This window comes from Cynocephalus volans, chromosome 10 (assembly GCF_027409185.1).
Source record: "Cynocephalus volans isolate mCynVol1 chromosome 10, mCynVol1.pri, whole genome shotgun sequence".
Taxonomy (NCBI): Eukaryota; Metazoa; Chordata; class Mammalia; order Dermoptera; family Cynocephalidae; genus Cynocephalus; species Cynocephalus volans.
Window position 1 is genome coordinate 60,194,845 of NC_084469.1, and position 6,806 is coordinate 60,201,650.

Sequence of the window (6,806 nt, forward strand, 5' to 3'; positions counted from 1 at the left end):
TATTCTGTTTGCTAGTATTTCATTGAGGATTTTTGCATCTATATTCATCAAGGATATCGGCCTGTAGTTTTCTTTTTTGGTTATATCTTTAGGTGGTTTTGGTATCAGGATGATGTTTGCTTCATAGAATGGGTTTGGGAGATTTGCTTCTGTTTCAATCTTTTGGAATAGTTTGTAAAGAATCGGTGTCAATTCCTCTTTGAATGTTTGGTAAAATTCTGCTGTGAATCCATCTGGTCCTGGGCTTTTCTTTGTTGGGAGCTTTCTGATAACAGTTTCAATCTCCTTTATTGTTATTGGTCTGTTCAGATTTTCTACATCTTCATGGCTCAGTTTTGGGAGCTTGTGTGTGTCCAGAAATTTACCCATTTCCTCCAGATTTTCAAATTTGTTGGTGTATAGTTGTTTATAGTAGTATTGAATGATTCCTTGTATTTCAGATGAATCAGTTGTAATATCACCTTTTTCATTTCTAATTTTTGTTATTTGAATCTTCTCTGTTCTTTTTTTTTTGTTAGCCATGCTAATGGTTTGTCAATTTTATTTATCTTTTCAAAAAACCATGTTTTTGATTCATTGATCTTTTGTATTTTTGGGGGGGGGCTTCAATTTCATTAAGTTCTGCTCTGATCTTGATGATTTCTTTCTGCCTGCTAACTTTAGGTTTGGATTGTTCTTGTTTTTCTAGTTCTTTAAGGTGAAGTGTTAGGTTGTTCACTTGCCATCTTTCCATTCTTCTGAGGTGAGCATTTAATGCAATAAATTTCCCCCTTAGTACTGCTTTTGCAGTATCCCACAGGTTTTGGTATGATGTATCATTATTTTCATTAGTTTCAATAAATTTTTTGATTTCCTGCTTCATTTCTTCTTGGACCCATAAGTTATTAAGTAGAATGCTGTTTAATTTCCATGTGTTTGCATAGTTTCCAGAATTTCATTTCTTATTGATTTCTAGTTTTAATCCATTATGGTCTGAGAAAATACATGGGATAGTTCCAATTTTTTTGAATTTATTGAGACTTGATTTGTGACCTAATATGTGATCTATCCTGGAGAATGATCCATGTGCTGATGAGAAGAATGAATATTTTGAGGTTGTTGGATGCAATGTTCTGTAGATATCTGCCAAGTCCAATTGGTCTAGAGTATTGTTTAGATCTTGTGTTGCTCTGCTGATTCTTTGCCTAGATGATCTGTCCTATATTGACAGTGGTGTGTTCAGGTCCCCTGCTATTATGGTATTAGTGTCTATTTCCTTCTTTAGGTCTAATAGAGTTTGTTTTATAAATCTGGCTGCTCCAACATTGGGTGCGTACATATTTATGATTGTTATGTGTTCTTGATGGATCAGTCCTTTTATCATAATGACTTTATAATAATTTGTTATATGTATTTGTTTTATGTACTTTTCTGTATATATTCTATTTCACAATAAACCAAGCATAAAAACAAAACAAAAGAAAAAATATATATCAGTACTGCTACATGCAACAGCATGGTTGAATCTCATGACATAATGTTCAGTTAAAGAAGCCAGACACAAAAGAGTACGTAATTGTGATTCCTTTTACATAAATGTCAGGAACGGCAAATCTAACGTGATAGAAATCAGAAAGTGGTTACCTCTGGGAGGTATTGAGTGGAAGAGGACACAAAGGAATGGTCTAGAATGATGGGAATGTTCTATATCTTGATTTGGTTGGTGGTTAAATGGTTGTATACTTATAAATATATATATATATATATACACTTCATTTTTGTTCTGTAAGTTATACCTCAGTTTTAAAAAGTTAACTTTTGAAAGTTTGAAATAAAATAGAATAAAGGACTAGTATATCAGGACTTTCAAGATACATGAAATGCCAGAAAGCGGGACTGGCCTGGTGGAATGTACACCAGAGGGAGACCTGGGCCCAGGTGTTCCGATTCCCTCTCTCGCCACAAGGTGGCTCTCTCCCCTCCGTCAGGAGTCTATGGCCAATTCCTCTGGGAACACCAGCCAGGCAAGACATTCCCCATTCAGAAATGTTACTGGAGGAGGAAGGTTGTGTACTCAGAAAATGGAGAGTGTGGGCCTGGGTGCAAATGTACTGTAACAATGCTGGCCTCACTTTAGAACAGTGTATTTCCTCGCTCTGTGACCTTGGGAATGTTTCTTAATCTCTCTGTGCCTCAGTAACCTCATTTGTAGAGTGGAAATAGTAATAGTATATACCTTGTAGGGTTGGTGGTGGTGGTGGTGTTAAATGAGTAATCTTCAGGAAGCAAGTAAAATAAAAGCTCAAAGTGTTATCTGAATTAATAGTAAGAGAGAAAATCTCAGTAGCCAATCAGGCATCCCATTTCTTCAGGGATCAACTAAATGTGGGAAGCGTGGCAGAGCTGGAGGTGAAAGTTCTTGTTCTGGTTTCTGTGTTCTTGCCCAGAACCTGATGGCTACTCACAGCTGTCACAGCTGGTGCTGGTACAGCTCTGTGGCCCTCGGGGTTTCACTAGTCTTTCTGTGGGTACCAAAGCTTGGTTCCTCAATGTGGAGGTAGAGTAACGGCCCCCCCCAAATTGCCACATCTTAACCCCTAGGGCCTGTGAATATGTTCCCTTATTTGGCAAAAGGGACCTTGCAATGTGATTGAGATGGGGAAATTATCCTGGATTATCTGGGAGGATCCAATATAGGAAGATCCTCATAAGAGGGCAGCAGAGGGGTCAGTGTCTGAGAAGGACGTGTGGCAGTTGAAGCAGGAGTCAAAGCGATGAGGCCAGGATCCAAGGACTGCAGCAGCCTCCAGAGGCTTGAAAAGACCAGGCACAGATCCTCCCACAGAGCCTCCAGAAGGAGCACAGCCTTTGATTTCAGCTCTGCAAGGCCCATTTCTGACCTCCAGAATTGTAAGATAAAAAATTTATGGGCTTTTGTTTGTTTGTTTTGATGAGCATTTTCTCTGAGCTTTACTTGGATTGACTCATTTAATTCCAGCACCATTTATTCAAGGTAGGCACAATTATCACCCCGATTTCATAGAAAGAAAAACTGAGGCTCAGAGGGGACGTTGTCAGTCTGAGATCACACAGCTGGGAATGGCTATGCCTGGGTTTGGATCAAGGTCAGATGGACTGTAGCTCTGTTCCTTCCTCTCCACCATCTCACCCTCTGGATGGTGCTGGCACAGCCGTCCCCATGGGGGAGGCTGCATCTTGGGCTGGAGCAGCCTTGGGAGGGGTGAAGATCTCAGTAGGTTTCACAGAGCCCCCAGCCCATGAGCAGAGCACATCTGTCATTAGTGACACAGCTCAACCAGGGAGATGCATCTGGGCTTAGAGCTTGATGATTCTTCATGAGCAGCTTGGAGCCTTCCCTGGATGACTGACTAAACCAGGGCTCATAGTACCAAGTGATGAGGATGGCAAAAAGGCCAAGTCCCAAGCTGGGCACAGTCTTTTGGACACACAGGTGGGATTCCTAGCTCAGCAGCCCCTCAGTGCTAACTCACAGCTGTCGTTCTCACTGTCTTTTAGCTGTTCCAGGATCTTGTCCAACACCACTGACTGCTTTTTCTTTAGGGGCTTGTGGACGTTCTCAGCCATCTTCCACCACAGGGCCTGCAGGGTCACCTCAGAGTCAGCCCACTCCAGCACCAGCCTGTGGCCATACAGTCATTGCTGTGACACTGCGCTGAAGGGTTTCTTCATGTCTTGCTTGATGAGGAAGTCCACAAAGCCAGACCCTCTGTGTGTGCCTGTCCCAGTCACCTTCTTTGGCAAGCAGACTGTCATTGTAGAATATAACTTTAACATGCGCAATTTGCTTCTGTACTAAATGCTTGCTAAAAACGGGAAACATAAAGTAAGGCAGCCTCTAAGGCACCAAGCAGGCGGGCCCAGGCACACTAAATTCCAGGAAGGGAGGGACCACCAACCAGTTCCAGGGACCAGTTTCTTATCTAGAGGCCTCCTGGCCTGAAAGATAAACGGTTGGGAAATATACTGTTCCTTATCGGTGTGCCAGACCGCTAACCACCAATAAATCTAAAGGTCACCTCAGATAACCCGTAAGCAGTAAACAACTCATCCTGTTACAGAAATCTGTCTAAAAAACTGTATAAAAAGCGCTTGTGTTAAGGGCTTGGGGTCGCTTTTGTCTTGAATGCTGAGTGACCCCAGCATGCTGGAATAAACTCCTCTTGCTTGATTGCATCGATCTCTGTCTCATGGTCTTAGTGAGGTGAGCCATCCCGACGTGTGGGGTTTGTGCACGGTGCACAGATCTTATATCTTCAGTTCCCCAGAGGTGCTGAAGATCTCACAGATATCCCAGCTGTTGGCCTGGAAAGGCATGTTCCCCACCAGGATCTTGGGAGTTTTCTGCTTTCTGGCCACTTGTTTCTTCTGAGCAGATGTCAGGGCTGACTTGGTGGCTCGTTCTGAGATCCTCATTTCCAGCTTGTGGTTGTCCATGATGTCATCTTGCAGCTTCTTGAGAGCTTTCTGGGCTTGCTCTGGCTTCCTGTGTTCCACAAATCCAAACCCCATGGAAAGCAGTGCTCCTGTTTTGCTCTTCCTCTTGGAAATAGAGAAGCTCCCCACCATTCCCACCTTGGAAAACACCTCCTTCAGCGTTCCCTCTGTTGTGGTGAAGTTGAGATTTTTGATAAACAGAGTGCACCCTGGGAGGCTCCTCCTCTCCCAGGTCATCCTTAGTTCCCTCTTCCTCACTCTCCTGCTCCGAATTGGAGTTGAAGTTCAGGTAGTCATGGGCTTGATTTTCCCTTTCAGGGACTTGGTGTCCAGGGCATTGTTCACCCAAGTGGCCACCTGCATCCACCACTGGTGAACCTGTTACAGAATTGGGCTCTTGGGTCCCAAAGTCATAGAAATGAACAGTGTACGCAGCAGTAAAGCAAGCAATGATTTATTAAAAGAGGAGATATACTTATGTATAAGGGAAGTAGCTATACGGGGAAGCTAGCTCTCTAAGGGAAGTTATTCAGGGTCCTTTATAGGAAAAAAGGATTAAGGCATGCAGGCCGGTGTCACCATCCTGCACCTCTAGAGGTGGTCCATTCTATTCTTCCTGGTTGCATTTTGGGCACATGCTCAGTTAGGGCTTCGGTCTTTGCACCTGCTCAGTAGGTCCAAGTTGGTGGTGGTATTACTGTCACCCCAGGAGGGTCATTGTAGAGGTCACTTGAAGCTTTGTGCATATATGGGAATTCCTAAGGAGGTCTTAAGGTTAATCTGTAACTTAATTGTTACAATTACAGGAAACTAGCCTTGGGGAAGAGGTTTTGCAACTCAATGACTATGTCTGTTCCCTTCTTACATCATTTTATTTTATCAGGGCGGTTACACCCAACTGGTCCCTTTCATTATTTTTATCAGGGCCAAGGGATAATCACGTGCCCTGGGGGTCTCATGACTGAGGAGTGGAAAACTAACAAAATGTCCTCTGCAGGGAAAATGGAGTTTGGTTCACAGGTCTAACACTATCCTGCCTCAAACCGACAGGAACTCCTGGAACTCTGTGTCTTCCTTTAGCTCATCCAGTTCTCTTGCTACCTTTTCCTTCTTATTGTCTGTCTTAGTTTCTGGGGGAATGGGGTCTTTTGAAGGTTGTTTGGACTAGCTTGGTTTCTGGGCATATTTGCTCCAGGTTCAGGGCTTTGTTGGATCCCCAGATGCCTTGCACAACTCCACCATGGTCCGGGATGTGTCAATAAAACTTGTTGAAATGGTTCCGTGCCATTTTGGCCTCTTCATTAGATCTGAAGCTAATAAAGCCAAACTTGAGGAACTTGCTGTCTTTGGAGAATTTCAGGCTGCAGTCCGTGAGTGTGCTGAAGGTGATGAACAGCTGCCTGAAACGCTCTTCCTCCCTCCCATTTGGGAGGTTCTTCACCATCAGTTGCAAAGTGGCTCACGGCTCCCACCGTTTTGATTCCTGCATGACTGGACAGCATATTCCAGCAACAACTCTCATGCTGCTGCTCAGGGAGCCACCACCTTCGGCAATCCAAATTTATGTTGTTTTAAGCCACTAAAGTTGTGATAATTTGTTACAGCAGCAGTAAAAAATTAATATGCTCAACTTCAAACAATGTCTGGGCAACTTTCTGGTGTTTATGCTTGTAATTTTCTTTATTTAAATGAGAAATACAACCTCATGGTTCAAAATTTAGTAAGTACATACAACCACTTTGGAAAACTGTTCATCAGTGTTTAGCTGAACATATGCATGCCCTATGACCTTGCACTTCCAGTCCTGCAGACATACCCAACAGAAAAGCACATATATGTACACCACAGGACCTGTACAAGAATGTTTCTAGCAACACTATTTGTAATTGCTCAAAATTGGCAGCAATCCAAATGTGGTCAACAGTAGAATGGATAAATAAATCATGGTGGAATACTACACAGCAATAGGAATGAATGAACTATAATCACATGAAGCAACATGGATGAATCTCACAAGCAATGTGTTAGAAGTCTCCTCCCTTGGGAGGAGAGTGCATGCGAGGGGGAACAAGGGAGGACCTGGGGGTTTTATAGATCACGATCTCTTTAAGAATATGGATGCTGGTTACATAGATGCATTTGGTTTGTGAAAATTCATCCAGCTGTATGTTTATGACATGTGCCCTTTTCTATACATATTTTAAGCTTTAATAAAAAGTTCTCTAAAATTTGGTAAGTACAAAAAGATAGGCTATAAAAAGTCTACTTCTCCACCCTGTAGGAGTTCCCTTTCTGAGAGGCAACCACGCTACCGATGGCTTTTGAAATTCACTCAGAGGGATGGCAGGTTA

General features: G+C 42.9%; 1 pseudogene; it reads right to left on the reverse strand.

Moving 5' to 3' along the window:
- Positions 1-2,684: 2,684 nt before the first annotated feature.
- Positions 2,685-5,899, reverse strand: LOC134387429 (probable RNA-binding protein 19; annotated as a pseudogene).
- Positions 5,900-6,806: the final 907 nt, after the last annotated feature.